The sequence below is a fragment of the Pleurodeles waltl genome, chromosome 6, assembly GCF_031143425.1.
Source record: "Pleurodeles waltl isolate 20211129_DDA chromosome 6, aPleWal1.hap1.20221129, whole genome shotgun sequence".
Classification (NCBI taxonomy): domain Eukaryota; kingdom Metazoa; phylum Chordata; class Amphibia; order Caudata; family Salamandridae; genus Pleurodeles; species Pleurodeles waltl.
The window spans coordinates 1,634,653,775-1,634,671,251 of NC_090445.1; positions in this window are offsets into that span (position 1 = coordinate 1,634,653,775).

The window sequence follows — 17,477 nt, forward strand, 5'->3', positions numbered from 1 at the left end:
GAAACAGGCTAGCAGAGCTTCCCTGCACCATTTCCCGCAAGAAGTCCCCAGCATGGAGTGCATCCAGTGGACTTTTAAGGATTTGGCATTGTGCATTGTGGGAATTGTAGTTCCAAGCTTCAAAGCACCATCTCAGAGCCTCTAGACCCTTGGATTTGTGTTTTGCACACTTTGAACCCTCAAGAGGCACTTCAAGAAGAAGTCACAGAAGTTTGGAGCAAATTTTTTAAAAAGCTCGATAAGAGGACCAACCCAACGTCAACAGTCAAGCCGACTTCCTTCAACAGCGACCCGGCCTGGATTTTTTGTTTGTTTCACTGAAAGCTCCAGAACTCCAAACTTCCATGATTTGATCAGGGCCTCGTAGAAAAGTAATCTAACAATGTTGCATCAAAATCAGCTTGCTGGAGGGGAACCGCAAGACGTCAAGAAAGAATCTCCCAGAAATGTTTCTAAGTCCGAAGGTAAAAGTTTTACCGGGCCTCCTACTTAGTGTTCCGATCAGGGCTCCATTGCGGTCGGCCTCAAATTTTGACTTTGTTCCGGTCAAGTGCGACCAGATGTCCCAAGTTGCTGCTATAGGTTTTGAAGCACTAGAAAGTGTTTAGTCTTTACAAATTCATATCTCCGGTTCCCTATATTGGATTTTTGTTGTTCTGGTGTAATTTTAAAGTTACACATATTTCCTATTTTTATAAGTTAGTGTGAGGTTTTTATTGTGTGCTGTGTCTTAACTACTTAATGTATTAGTGTTTTTAAATGTTTTACATACCTGTCTCCTGAGTTAAGCTTCAAGGACAAGCACCCAAGCCATTAATGGCAGTCACTGACAATGAAAGTTACATAGAATACTGGAAAGGCACTCCAAAATGAAGGTTCACTGTAAGGGTCCACAAATCTTGTCTCCTTGAAATGCTGTGGATATCACTTAACCTGTTCTGGAGAGCATACTAACTGTTGCATGAATTTCTTTTTCACTAGATTCAGTCTAAATCTGGAATGGTAACAATGTTTTGAGGTTAAGCCCTTTTCAGACTGATGTGAAGACATCATCCTCCCAAGTAAATAGAAGACCTCTGGCCACCCTTTTTTGGTGCTTACACTCCTTCAACACAGGTGGTGAGGAACTTTGGAACATTCATTGAATCTAAACTGTAATTCAATCAATTGGTATATGTTACTGTAATAGACTGGTTTTACCACATCAGAATTTTTAAGGGTGTCGTATTCAAGGGTGACTACATTGCAGACAAGATTGATTTCCTTCCTGTACAAAAACATTTCTTAGAGGCTTTTTCCTCTTTCTAAGTGCAGCGCACATAGAAAGAAGAAACAAAGAGGAGAAATAAAGATATTTCTCCTTGTTGCATCTCTGAAAGGAAGACATAGCATTTTAAAACATTCCCAGGTTTATTAGTCTTAGTAATTCTGGGAATGTGCCAAAACACATGGGTGGATCTGTGGGAACACCCAGTCTACACCCATGTAATGCCTTCCCAGTGCAGAGTAACACAAACCAGTGACTTGCACTGCCTTCTGTTTCTCTACATTTAACAAGCCACATAGGACTACAACAGGTGGCTTTATATTGCTTGGTAAATCTAACTTAAAGATTGTGTTGCCCTTGTGTCACCTTGCATGATGCAAGGACAGTGCAATTCTGTGATAAATGTGGCTCTGGGTCTATTACAGACAATGCCCCTAATGTTGGATGAGCAAGTGGGCACACCCATATGCAGTATTGCGGTTTGTGAATAAACACCAGTTGTATGTCCCAAGGGTCAAATACAAACATTTGGGAAGGCAGGACCTGCACAACACCAAGGGTGCCCTCTGGACCTCCATCTCAATTGAGATCAAGGAAGAAGCAAACCATCTCAAATTTTTGCAAGAAGTTGAAAACTTGTCTTAGTGTCTGTTTTGTTGATGGTTGTGCTAGATTCAGCCTGTGGACGTGCTCATAGAACCAAGAAAGCCAGTCTTAGGTGTACATAGGGTTCAACAGATACCTAATCATAACCATCACAATCACAACAACAACAAATTATCATCATTTTCCTTACACATAGCACTCTTTAACTGCCTTGCTATATACTTTATAATTTCCAAAACATACATACGGACATGCATTCAAACATATATACACGTTTATCTAAATAGAGCAGAAGTATAGGTGAAGTGATCAGCCATTCAAAATGTAAATATATCTTAGGTTGGTCACACAATATAATATCTACTTTGCCAACACCCTTCTATCAGAGAGTTCATCCATATCTTACCTCACATCTCACTCTGCTGTCCAGAAAGCACGTTTCTCCACTCATCAGAATAGGCCTAAAGGTAAAAGTGTGCAGGATCTTGTGCCAGGTGTAGGAGGCTGGACTGGCTTGTAGTGAGTACCAAGGGGTACTTACACCTTGCACCAGGCCCAGTTATCCCTTATTAGTGTATAGGGTGTCTAGCAGCTTAGGCTGATAGATAATGGTAGCTTAGCAGAGCAGCTTAGGCTGAACTAGGAGACGAGTGAAGCTCCTACAGTACCACTAGTGTCATATGCACAATATCATAAGAAAACACAATACACAGATATACTAAAAATAAAGGTACTTTATTTTTATGACAATATGCCAAAAGTATCTCAGTGAGTACCCTCAGTATGAGGATAGCAAATATACACAAGATATATGTACACAATACCAAACATATTCAGTATAGTATTAGAAAACAGTGCAAACAATGTATAGTTACAATAGGATGCAATGGGGACACATAGGGATAGGGGCAACACAAACCATATACTCCAAAAGTGGAATGCGAACCACGAATGGACCCCAAACCTATGTGACCTTGTAGAGGGTCGCTGGGACTGTAAGAAAACAGTGAGGGTCAGAAAAATAGCCCACCCCAAGACCCTGAAAAGTGAGTGCAAAGTGCACTAAAGTTCTCCAAAGAGCACAGAAGTCGTGATAGGGGAATTCTGCAGGACAGAGACAAACCAGCAATGCAACAACGATGGATTTCCAAACGAGGGTACCTGTGGAACAAGGGGACCAAGTCCAAAAGTCACAAGCAAGTCGGAGATGGGCAGATGCCCAGGAAATGCCAGCTGTGGGTGCAAAGAAGCTGCTACTGGACAGTAGAAGCTGAGGATTCTGCAGGAACGACAAGGGCTAGAAAATTTCCCTTTGGAGGATGGATGCCCCACGCCGTGGAGAGTCATGCAGAAGTGTTTTCCTGAAGAAAGACTGCAAACAAGCCTTGCTAGCTGCAAGTCATGCGGTTAGGGTTTTTGGATGCTGCTGTAGCCCAGGAGGGACCAGGATGTCGCCAATTGCGTCAGGGGACAGAGGGGGCGCCCAGCAGGACAAAGAGCCCTCTCAAAGCAGGCAGCACCTGCAAAAGTGCCAGAAGAGGCACTACAAAGAGGAGTGAAACAGTGCTCACCCGAAGTTGCACAAAGGAGTCCCACGCCGCCGGAGGACAACTCAGGAGGTCATGCAATGCAGGTTAGAGTGCCGTGGACCCAGGCTTGGCTGTGCACAAAGGATTTCCGCTGGAAGTGCACAGAGGCCGGAGTAGCTGCAAACGACGCGGTTCCTAGCAATGCAGTCTGGCGTGGGGAGGCAAGGACTTACCTCCACCAAACTTGGACTGAAGAGTCACTGGACTGTGGGAGTCACTTAGACAGAGTTGCTGGATTCAAGGGACCTCACTCGTCGTGCTGAGAGGAGACCCAGGGGACTGGTGATGCAGTTCTTTGGTGCCTGCGGTAGCAGGGGGAAGATTCCGTCGACCCACGGGAGATTTCTTCGGAGCTTCTAGTGTAGAGAGGAGGCAGACTACCCCCACAGCATGCACCACCAGGAAAAGAGTAGAGAAGGCGGCAGGATCAGCGTTACAGAGTTGCAGTAGTCGTCTTCGCTACTTTGCAGTCGATTCCTTGGCAGAAGGTGAAGAGAGAGATGCAGAGGAACTCTGATGAGCTCTTGCATTCGTTATCTAAGGAAATCCCCAAAGCAGAGACCCTAAATAGCCAGAAAAGAGGGTTTGGCTACTTAGGAGAGAGGATAGGCTAGCAACACCTGAAGGAGCCTATCAGAAGGAGTCTCTGACGTCACCTGCTGGCCCTGGCCACTCAGAGCAGTCCAGTGTGCCAGCAGCACCTCTGTTTCCAAGATGGCAGAGGTCTGGAGCACACTGGAGGAGCTCTGGGCACCTCCCAGGGGAGGTGCAGGTCAGGGGAGTGGTCACTCCCCTTCCCTTTGTCCAGTTTCGCGCCAGAGCAGGGCGGAGGGGTCCCTGAACCGGTGTAGACTGGCTTATGCAGAAATGGGCACCATCTGTGCCCATGAAAGCATTTCCAGAGGCTGGGGGAGGCTACTCCTCCCCTGCCTGAACACCTTTTTCCAAAGGGAGAGGGTGTAACACCCTCTCTCTGAGGAATTCCTTTGTTCTGCCTTCCTGGGCCAAGCCTGGCTGGACCCCAGGAGGGCAGAAACCTGTCTGAGGGGTTGGCAGCAGCTGCAGTGAAACCCCTGAAAAGGCAGTTTGGCAGTACCCGGGTCTGTGCTACAGACCCGTGGGATCATGGGATTGTACCAACTATGCCAGGATGGCATAGAGGGGGCAATTCCATGATCTTAGACATGTTACATGGCCATATTCGGAGTTACCATTGTGAAGCTACACATAGGTAGTGACCTATATGTAGTGCACGCGTTTAATGGTGTCCCCGCACTCACAAAGTCCGGGGAATTGGCCCTGAACAATGTGGGGGCACCTTGGCTAGTGCCAGGGTGTCCACACACTAAGTAACTTAGCACCCAACCTTTACCAGGTAAAGGTTAGACATATAGGTGACTTATAAGTTACGTAAGTGCAGTGTAAAATGGCTGTGAAATAACCTGGACGTTATTTCACTCAGGCTGCAGTGGCAGGCCTGTGTAAGAATTGTCAGAGCTCCCTATGGGTGGCAAAAGAAATGCTGCAGCCCATAGGGATCTCCTGGAACCCCAATACCCTGGGTACCTTAGTACCATATACTAGGGAATTATAAGGGTGTTCCAGTATGCCAATGTAAATTGGTAAAATTGGTCACTAGCCTGTTAGTGTCAATTTGAAAGAAATGAGAGAGCATAACCACTGAGGTTCTGATTAGCAGAGCCTCAGTGAGACAGTTAGTCATAACACAGGTAACACATACAGGGCACACTTATGAGCACTGGGGCCCTGGCTGGCAGGGTCCCAGTGACACATACAACTAAAACAACATATATACAGTGAAATATGGGTGTAACATGCCAGGCAATATGGTACTTTCCTACACCAGGGCTTTCATAATCTAGTACGTTAAGCAGTTTCCTTGTACTGTGTTAATTGTTTGGGACAGATTCTCACAGACATTGCTTGCCTAAATCATGAACCTAATTTAGAAGCGAATAATTATGTTAATCAGAGTTTTGGAACCTCTAAATGGTGCTGCTGATGCCACGTGTAGCTACAAGTGTTCATCCAGGCAGGGTGTCTGGGTGATAGCAGCTGAAGCAAGTCTAGAGGAATAATGCTGAGGCTGGAGGGATCATCCTCTGAAGAATGTGCAGATGGGAACTGAAGTGAGACCCACTGACAGTGACAGCGTTCTTAGGAGTTTTAATCAGATTCCTCTTTGAGCCAGAACAACACGAGGAACACCTTCTACATTTGGGATTTGCAGAAAAACCTGGCACTGTGTCATGCAGAGCCATTTAACTGCAGATAGCAACATATGCAAAGCTTGTTCCCTGCCCTACCTCAGCCCCCTTTCGAATGCTAATTTCCCGAAAATGGCTGATCGTATTTAGACATCACAAAAAGTATGCTTTCTGAGTAAAATTATTTTTGCCAAATGTAGAGTAATTCCTTTCAGTCCTTTTTTTCTGTAAAACGAACAATGTTTCCTATGGGAATTAACATTGGAAATCATACTTTTGGACCCTACCTTTTTCTTCACCTCTGATGGAAACGTGCATAGTTTCTCATCAGGCAGACAAGGTAGAATCACCTTTTTGGGAATAGTTCGTGCAGATTTGTCAAACGGTGCCAAAGTTATTAACGAAAAAAAAACATTATTCCTGTGAAAACTTATGATTTAACTATACCTTCACTGTGAAAATACCTTACTCTGCTGAAACCTTCCCTTTCTATAACTGAGTTAAAGTACATGAACTCATCTCGTTCTCTATAGAGTGCCCTTCTTTCCACTTCAGAATGGGCCTAATGGTGAAAGTACAAAGTGCCAGAGCTGGTGTCAGAGGCATTTCACATAAGCAACAGCGCCCCTTTAACAATCCCTTGAGGTGGCTTCCGAACATTAATGAACTTACATTGCTAGTTCTTAGGAACATACTAAAAAAGAATTATATTAATCATTATCTTGGCAGGTACTAATTGGTGCAGGTGCTTCCACCTGTCGGCGCACTATCCATGGGGCATAGTTGTCTGTGGCTAATGGTGTGACAGCAGCAGAGGTCTCTTTCCCTTCTAGAGGGAGCAGCGACTTCAGGATTCTGGAAATGCACAGGCGGGAAGTGCAGTAAGAACCCTGCAGCGAACAGAATATTCATTGGAGTTAATTACAAGCCTCCTGGGCACCAAAGTCCCAGAAGAGACGCCTTTTAGACTAGGTATTGATAGAGAAACCTGGCGTTGTGCCCTGCCTGCAGAGGACTCTGAGACTTGACTGCATAAAAAGCTCTGCAAATTGTATGAGAGAGCCTAAAATGTGTGGTCTGTGAAACTGGCTTAACAAGGAACTTCTATCGTAGTGGCCACAGACAATAGGAGAGAGTGCGCGTGCATGGCACACTGTTCTCTTCTCTCTGGGATGGGCTAGCCCTCTGCCTCCCCATGACAGTGTTTGCATTTTTGGTGTTTTCTAAAGCGCTTTCAACCGGAGGTATTGTGGTGGTGCACAATGTTCTTACCTGAGTGGTGTTAAAGATTTACAGCTTTGTCACGCAATGTAGCAACCAAAGTTACTGGGCTAGGCTACGTTCCATAAAAGAGAGAGAGTAGGACATAGGTATGTCTGAAGAAGTATGATGCTTTTTCTCTCACCCTTTCCGCTGGTGCTCTTTGAGCCTGCCTTCACCACACACACACACACACACACCCTTGTGCCATGATAAAAGGGAATATGTGTTATCTCTAGCATAGGTTTGGTACTGGAAGGGTAGACTTTTACTACTATAAATATGTGCGGCACACATTCAATGTTGGAAAAAGAGGGAGAATTATGACATAAATTCCTTTTTATGCCTGCCTTGAGGAAGCTATTTTTAAGTAAGCACAAATCCCTGTGTAACGTTGTTGCTAAAAATGACTTTGCTTAAGGACGGTTGGATGGAAACACCCATGTACCACCCATGGACACTTCTTTCAGAACAATGCAATGTAGTACAAACTGCTGTTTGTGTTACTTTTCGATAACTTTCCACCATAAAACAGGTTTTGGACTGGAAGGTAAATAATATTTTAGGACTTGGCACCCGTTTTCATCACCATTTGTGGCTTTGCATCCCTTTGTCTGCTACTGAAAGACTAAAACCATGTTTTAAAATTTCTTCAGAACTTTGAACAGATCAGTTTCCTGTCCTAGGGGTGCGCACAGAGCTTTTAAATGAACACCCATGAAATAAATAAATCCAGGATTTGTAAAGGGTGGTGAATCACCCATAAGGGTCTCAAGGCGCCGAATTATAGGCACAGGGAGATTAAGAGATTTGCCCAGAATCACCGGCTGGTGAGCCAACTCCGAGACTCCAGCTCCGAAGTCAGCAGCTCAGGCTGCCACATCCTCTCCAAAACTCCCCACCTCTCAGTCTGGCCACTTTTATTTTAGGAGCATGAAACCGATACTGACCATCTAATCTAAGGGAATGAGCGTGGACGTGCCCTTTTAAATGTGGCATATTTGTCCTATAAAACTGTGGCATGTGTCTGAATATTAATTGGTTTGTGTACAAGATACAGGGGCATATTTATACTCCGTTTGCGCCGAATTAGCGTCGTTTTTTTCGACGCAAATTCGGCGCAAAACTAACGCCATATTTATACCAAAGTATGAGGAAAGAGCGTCATTTTTTAGCGTGAACGCCTTCCTTGCGTTAATGAGATGCAAGGTAGGCGTTCCCGTCCAAAAAAATTACTGCGACGCAAATGCGTCGTATTTATACTCCCGGGCAAAAATTACGCCCGGGAGTTGGCGGGGCAGAAAACCCCGCATTTGCGCCGCTTTTTAACGCCTGGGTCAGGGCAGGCGTTAAGGGACCTGTGGGCTCAAAATGAGCCCACAGCTGCCCTCCCATGCCCCCAGGGACCCCCCCTGCCACCCTTGCCCACCCCAGGAGGACACCCAAGGATGGAGGGACCCACCCCAGGGACATTCAGGTAAGTTCAGGTAAGTATAATTTTTTTATTTTTTTATTATTTTTTTTGGCATAGGGGGGCCTGATTTGTGCCCCCCTACATGCCACAATGCCCAATGCCCAATGACCATGCCCAGGGGACATAAGTCCCCTGGGCATGGCCATTGGGCAAGGGCCATTGGGCAAGGGGGCATGACTCCTGTCTTTACTAAGACAGGAGTCATGTAAAAGGCGTCTGGGCGTCGTTTCAAATGGCGCAAATCGGGTTAAGACGATTTTTTAGCGTCAACCTGACTTGTGCCATTTTAAGACGCCCTAACGCCATTTTTCCCAACGCCGGCGCTGCCTGGTGTACGTGGTTTTTTTCCACGCACACCAGGCAGCACCGGTCTGCTTGCGCCGGCTAACGCCATTCAATAAATACGGCGCCCGCATGGCGCTTCAGAATGGCGTTAGCCGGCGCAAAAAAAAATTTTTGACGCTAAACTGCGTTAGCGCAGTTTAGCGTCAAAAAGTATAAATACGGGCCACAGTATCTGAACATAATTCTCTGTTGGATAGGCAACCAGTGCAACGATGCTACAACTTGAGATTTATGTTTGAACCTGGGAAAAAGACGTAACCATTGTGGCAGTGGTACTATTCATAAGATGCAATCTGCAAAGCAATTTTAGGCAGACCAAGGCAAACTGCAGTACAGTAGTCCACGCTTGTAAGATGGAACAGTATTCAATATGATATTCTTGTGAGGAAAGGAATCAAAGTAAAGATTTTTTTTCATGGTTCGAAGTCCTGAAATAACCTTGCAACAGATTTGAGAAATTATGGGGCATATTTATACTCTGCCTGTGCCGAATTTGCGTCAAAAATTTTGAAGCAAATTCAGCACAAACCCTACACCATATTTATACTTTGACGCCCGAGCCTGCGAACGCCAAAATTCCGCTGTGTGCGTAATTTTCTGGATGTGTGAAACCACCTTGCGTTAATGACATGCAAGGTAGGCGTTCCCGTCCCAAAAATGACTGAAACACCCGTGCGCCATATTTATCCTACCGTGCAAAAGTCCTGCATGGCTGGGAGGCGGAGGCGGAAAATGACGCACAGCCCGATTTGCGTAAAATCAGGGCAGGTGTTAAAATGGGGCAAACACACCACTGCTTAAGGAAAACACACAGAAGCAACATCAGAACTCCAAAAGGAAGACATGGAGGTGCTATTCATCCAGCATGCACGAAGACGCAGAGCACAGGACCAACAGCAGCAGCTTCCACCACACCAGCAGGGACCCCAAAGGCAACGAAGAAGGCAGGAGAGGATATTCAGGACCAGGACAACCCTTCTGAGACTCAGGCAACAAGACATCATCCAGAGGTACAGACTCAACTAGCAAGCCATTCAGCAGTTGCTGCGCCACATTGAGCCACTGTTGGTACCCAGCTTGTAGACACCCCACATCATTCCACCAGAGACCAAGCTGCTAGCTGTCCTCCACATGTTGGCAAGTGGCTTGTTTCAAACCACTGGAGCCCTGGTTGCCGGGATCTCACAGCCCTCATTCTCTGCCTTCCTACCCAAGGTATTGGATGCCATCATCTTCCTCACACCCTGCCACATCAGCTTCCCCAACACACAGCACAAGCAGCAGGAGACCAAACAGGGCTTCTACCAAATCAACAGCTTCCCACACGTGCTTGGTGAAATTGACTGCACACATGTACGGATTGTGCCATCTACTGCAACTGAGCATCTATAATAGGAAGCACACACACTCCATCAATGTGCAGGCCATTGTCGATGACCGGGGTTTGATCGCCAACAGCGTGGCAAAGTATCCTGGGAGTGTACATGATTCATTCATCTTCCGCCACTGCACCATCAATCAATATTTCCAGAATGGACGATATGGAAATGGCCTACTTGTTGGTAAGTACAGAAACCCAGTTAGATACACACAGCACAGCAACTCTGTAGGACACGCAACACATACACCACTACATTGACACGTGGCCAGGAAGATACTGAGGTTGTGACACTGCTAGGCATGTTTGATATCCTCACCCAATGGGAAACACAACTATGGACAAATGACAGATGCAAATAACAACAGATTCCAGTCCACGGACACAAAGGAACAATTTAAAACCACACAGTGACAATTACATGCCCTTCACTGCCAGTAAAACTTGGAAGATTAATCTTACAATATCATATCAATAACACTCAATCACACACTCTTCCCAACAATATGTACTGTGTAAGGGGTATGCAATCTGTTTCGCTGCAGGTTTAACACCATGACACACATAGCATGATGATGAAGACTCCAGTGAATGGGACATGGAATCATTGAGGATGTACCAACATCTCACATCACTCCTGTTCTGACATTGCCCACTACCAATAAGCAAGTGGACTGTGCTAAGAACACATACTGATGTGACAATATTGCAAAGTGCACATTCCTACACATACGGTTTGAGACAATTACACAGATGTACAGGCATATGGACCTTCTGACATTAAACCTTCAACCCCACAACCAAGTTAGCCCGCTTAACTGGACATGGTTCAGTAGTGTAGGTACACATTTGAACATGAGGCAACTCGGTGAGGGCAGATATATAGATCTGCATAGAACTTGTCACACAAGGGTTATTTGTGTATTGTCAATTGTCAACATGTCAGTGCTGCCAACTTATGGAGATGTGTTGTAAATTGTCACCTAGCCAAATCAAAGGGCCTCACTGATGTTTAACAAATTCTATTGCATATGTTAAATTGTATGTGATATCCAGGGCATATAGATGCAACCGTGTTACCACCACTCTGGAATTGATTCTGTGTATGGAAGGATCATGTCACCCCCAGTTAAGATACATGGACACCTCTATCACATGACATAATGCATGGGAGTACACAATGTACTGTAAGTCTACAAAAATACCGCTGACATCCGGTCAATCAGCCAAACACCAGTTCAGATAATGAAACATCCCAATGCTGATGGTACATCCTAGAAGCCAGAATTCCACACAATAACACAAACACAGATGAGTTACAGACAACACAAGAGAACAACTGCCGTGCAAAGTGATAATCATGGCGCAAGCTCCATCAAAAATGTTCACTCATTTTCTCATTCAGCTGATCAAGGGTATTGGATCCAGCCATGGATCATGACCCCATTTGCAAATCCAAGCACAGCATCAGAGCATGCCTATAATGAGGCACATCGGAGGACACGCACCATAGTAGAGAGGACCTTTGGCATCCTTAAGTCAAGATTCAGGTGCCTCGACATCACCGGAGGCAGCCTCCTATACTCACCTGAAATAGTGTGCAAGATCATTTTGACCTGTGCCATCCTGCACAACATTTGTGTAAGGAGGAACATTCCCCTCTTTTAACCAGACACACAAATGCCAGAAGAGGAGGAAGAGGAGGATGTTACCCAATAACATGACGAGGACCATCCAAACACTGCTGCAGGATTGCGTCGGAGACAGCACATTGTACAAAACTTCATTTAACTCTACTCACCATCACCACTGTCTTACCATATGTCATTAAACACCTAACGTAATCACTAAATCATGGTCTGGGTAATTATTTATGTATCACATGATCCCTAGGATTCATAATCAGAATTTAGCCTCATGGAGCATTGCAGATATACAGATTAAGATCTGAAAAAGGCATATCACATTTGATGGGTATGAATGTACATCCAACTTCACACACAGTGTAAATGACATATATCCTGCCCATTTCACATTTGAAGGTCAATATCAGAGAACCACAGCTATGGCACACATCCATGTTGGCAACATGGTTCATTACAGCATATGGCACACAACTAAGACACCATCAATCATAAGGTAAAAAACTGCTTCATACATGAGGCAGTGGATGTCCTATTGTATTGGTAACAGGAATGTATGACCAGACCCTTGACAGCAGTAAGTGTGACATCAGCTATCTTTGCAAGGAGAATGTGTGACAAGAAGTCCATATAAGGTGCAAATGGATAGCATGAGTGCCCCAGGTAGGACAAGCATTGCTCACAAGACATGCCCTGCGCATGCCATCCCAGGTTATAAGTCCTGCCACTCCCATGTTTTCAGTCTCTCCCCACCCTTCTTTAGGGGGCCCTGTAAATGGACTATTTGTACCCTGAAAATTCATCATCTACGCACACCCAGACTCACATTCCGACTCCAGTGTGCTTCCCTCGTTTGCCTTCTCCTCTCAGTGCTCCACTCACTGCGCTTTCTGCCCCCCTGCCCCCGTGTTCACCTCTCGCCTCACTCTCTCTCGCACGTTTTTCTGCCCTCTGGCTCTGGCCGGTCTCCTTCTCCCCTGCCACTGCCTCCCCTGCGGCCCCACCCCGTGCACACCCATTGGCCCCCTCCCTCCTCCCAGCTGCTCCACCCTCCCACCCCACCCTCTTAATGGCGGCCACTGCACGGCCGCGTGCAGAAGGCGCACCAGAGGCAAGCCCGTCTGCACCCGTCCACGCATGGACCGCGCCCAGTGCCAGTCCCCCTGGTCCCTCCAGCCAAAACCCCCCCCAGACACCTCTACTCCCCTCTCACCCTCCACTCCCTCAACCCAGGACCTCGTCGTTACCTGCACCCAATCCAGCCCCACACACACACAGGGCCCCTTCACCTGCTACACCTGCCATTTCTCCTGCTCTACATCCCAAATGCCCCACCCCAACCCCAGCGCCCCCCGCCATACACTAAAACCTCAACACAATAAACACCCGCACAGCCCCCGTGCCCACCAACCGGCCCCACCACATAACACCTCACAACCTGAACACACCCCACAACAACACCACCACAACCCACAGCAACACCATCCTACGACAGAACAACAACACCCACCACAACCATCTCAACTGCCTGCTCCTTAACACCTGTTCCCTACACAAATATGCCATAGAACTCTGGGATCTCAATATATCACACTCACCTGACATCGTCTTCCTCACGGAAACCTGGACGCATCACTCATCAGAGCCCGACTTAGCCACAGCCACCCCCATGGGATACAAACTCCAATACAAAGACCGCCTTAACAAGCCAGGAGGTGGCATCGTCATCCTGCACAAAGACACCATTAAAGTCACCATAAACTCCCAAGACACCATCGACAGCACAGAACACATGCACTTCCTAATCCACATTAACAACAACACCACCTTCAGAGGTACACTAATTTACAGACCCCCCGGGCCACGCCCCGTCTTCTGTGACACCATCGCCGACACCATCAGCACACACACCCTCACCTCCTCAAACTACATCCTCCTTGGTGACTTCAACTTTCCCTTGGAGAACCTTCAAGACCACAACTCCTCCTCCCTCCTAGACAACCTCGCCAACCTAGAACTCAAACACTGGTCACAGCACCCACCCACTCAGCAGGACACACACTTGACGCAATCTTCACCTCAAGCCAACACATAACCTACACCCACACCACCGAACTCCACTGGACGGACCACCACAGCATCCACTTCTCCTTCGCCAAACCCCCCACGCACCACCACCAACACACCACACCCTACCGCATGTGGGACAAGATCCCTGCAGAACGCTTGAACTCCCAACTGACGCATAACCCCCCCCACACCGACGACCCCAACGCCGCGGCCCACAACCTCTCAAAATGGATCACTACCTGTGCAGACACACTAGCCCCCCTGAGAAAAAACTACACCACCGACAACATCAAGAACGCCAAGACTACAAACGCAAATGCCGCCGAGTGGAGAAAGCCTGGCGACAAGAATCCTCAACAACCAACTTCTCCACCATCAAAAACTCCATTCGCACCCACCACCAACTCATACGCACCACCAAAAGAGCACACTACAAGGAACGCATTGACAACAACTCCCAAAACAGCAAAGAACTCTTCACCATCATTAAAGAGCTATCCAAACCCAAAGCCAGCAACATAGACCCCCCACACACACAAGCCCTCTGCGACTTCCTCTACAACCATTTCCACCACAAAATCCTGGACATACACAACAGCTTCATACCACACACACCCGCCACACACACCTCTCACCCACCCAATTCAGACCACCCTCACGCCCCCCCAAACCTACTTACCACCTGGGCCCCAACCACCGACGAAGAAACTGAAAAAAACATGACTTCCATCCACTCTGGATCCCCCTCCGACCCTTGCCCCCATCGCATCTTCAACAAAGCCAGCTCAACCATCGCCCCCAAGCTCCGCGACATAATCAACACCTCATTCGACACCGCCACCTTCCCAGACCTCTGGAAGCACGCAGAAATCACCACACTCCTAAAAAAGCCCAAAGCCGACCCTGACGACCTCTCCAACTACTGCTCCATCTCTCTCCTCCCTTACCTCGCCAAGGTCGCAGAGAAACTAGTTAATGCCCACCTATCCCACTTCCTTGAGGAAAACAACACACTCGACCCCTCACAATCTGGGTTCCACAAGAACCACAGCAAGGAAACCGCCCTCATCGCATGTACCGATGACATCAGAACCAGAGTCGACAAGGGAGAGACCGTCGCACTAATCCTCCTAGACCTCTCCACGGCCTTTGACACTGTCTGCCACCACACACTCAGCACACGCCTCCACAACACAGGAATTCGACACAAAGCCCTAGACTGGCTCACCTCATTCCTCACCAATAGAACCAAAAAAGTCCACCTCCCACCCTTCCACTCCACTGCTACCAAAATCAACTGCGGAGTCCCCCAAGGGTCCTCCCTCAGCCCCACTCTCTTAAACATTTACATGACCCCTCTCGCCAACATCCTCTGACCACACAGAATCACCATCCTCTCCTACACAGATGACACCCAACTCATCATCTTCCTCACCCGCAACCCCACCACCGCCAAAACCAACCTCCACTCTGCACTCCACCTGGATGACAACAAATCACCTCAAGCTCAACTCCAATAAAACAGAAATCATCATCTTCAGCCCCAACAAAACCATATGGGATGACCCCTGGTGGCCCACCACCCTAGTCCCCGCACCCACCCCCGCAAACCACGCACGCAACCTCGGCATCATCCCAGACCCCTTCCTCTCCATGACCCAGCAAATCAACGCAGTCGCCTCCTCCTGTTTCCACACACTCCACATGCTGAAAAAAACCTTTAAATGGATTCCCACAGAAACCAGGAAGACCGTCATCCACGCACTCATCAGCAGCAGGCTAGACAGCGGTAACGCCCTCTACGCCGGCACCACACTCAAACTCAAACGCAAACTCCAGAGAATCCAGAACACAGCCGCACGCCTCATCCTGGACCTCCCCCGCCACGAACACATCACACCACACCTCAAATCCGTTCACTGGCTCCCCATAGACAAGAGGATCACCTTCAAGATCCTCATCCACGCACACAAATCCCTCCACAACACCGGCCCAACCTACCTCAACAAAAGAGTGAACTTCCACACTCCCACACGCCATCTCCGATCTGCCGACCTCGCACTAGCCACAATCCAACGCACCACCACTGGAAGCAGGCCCTTCTCCTACCTCGCCCCAAGACCTGGAACTCGCTCCCCACCAACCTTCGCAAAACCCAAGACCTCCTGCTTTTCAGAAAAATCCTCAAGACATGGCTGTTCGAACAGTGACCCTCCTTGCCCTCCCCCGCACCCCTTACCCCGCCCAGCGCCTTGAGACCCTCACGGGTGAGTAGATTGCTCTATACATTTTTTTGATTGATTGATTGATTCCCTCTTTAGTATGGCATGCCATAGTCATAGTTCATCTGTCTGCATGGACTTCATGGACTTCAGGTCCGATAATGCACTGCCTGATAGTCTGTAGGACCTGTAATCACCTGTTCATTGCTTCCCATGTGAAAGGTACTGTTAGCCCTTTCAACTTGATTCTCACCTACAGGACTTGTGAGAGACTGAAGCTGCACACACCTGTGAGCACTCCCATGCAGACAAGCCATTTGAACCTGCACTGCCCTTGCTGATGCCTGGAATGGCTTGGAAGCTGCCATTTTATGTATATCCTTGTTGTGCATTGCCGTATAAGTCCCTTGTGTCACACAGGCTTTGGGTGATTGTGTAACGTTGCAGCCCACAGCACAAATACAGTTTTCATTTTCCACAGTGTTGTTCCAGCTTTTCACAGTCAGAGTCTGCTCACTGTGCATTTGCCTTGTTCATGTTAGTTCCTGACAGAGCTTCCATCCTGTTAGCCTGATTGGTTCCTGTCTTTGTGTTACCATAAAGGTTCCCTGTGGCAACATTTGTCTCATAGTTGCTTTCCATGCCCTCACTTTCCTCCTGGGGTATTGTGTCTGGTAGGTCTACGATGAATCCTCAAATAGATTGTATAGCGTAATCAGTTTACTTATCATATCATGGTCTGGGACATGTCTTCAAATAGCCTAATCCCGGCCCTATCCCTTGTCTGGGTTTCATGTATGCATGAGTGACAACAGTGACAGTGTACCATGGTTGTATGCATTGATTGGGTATGGTGCCTCCAGCACAACAAACATCGTTTGCTAATCTGCATGAAAGGACAAGACATGTTTGTACCCGGATGGTCCACACACAGATTCACATTGGCTGCAAACCAATGATGGTGCTTGCGTGGTGACTAGCTGTGAGATTAATCAGCACAGAGGCACTGATGTTTCCGCTTGCAGTGGGAATTTGAGAGGTCACTCTGTGTACAAATGTTGTGATTAAACATGCCGGTTTTAAATTACTGATCCATTAACTTTGTGAGCCCACCAAGGTTGCCCTGTCGTCAGTCTCATCACACGTCAGCAGTGCCTTAGCTGGACTATCCCCATGTGTGTTGTTGATTCCTCTTTGGCTTTCATTCAATTGTGCTTTGAAGGATACTCTGTTAATGCAGGGAATGGCTTCACAGACATGCACATAACTGTGACAACATGGAGCCCAATAATGACATAGGGTACCTGTAGGAGGCTGGACTGGCTTGTAGTGAGTACCAAGGGGTACTTGCACCTTGCACCAGGCCCAGTTATCCCTTATTAGTGTATAGGGTGT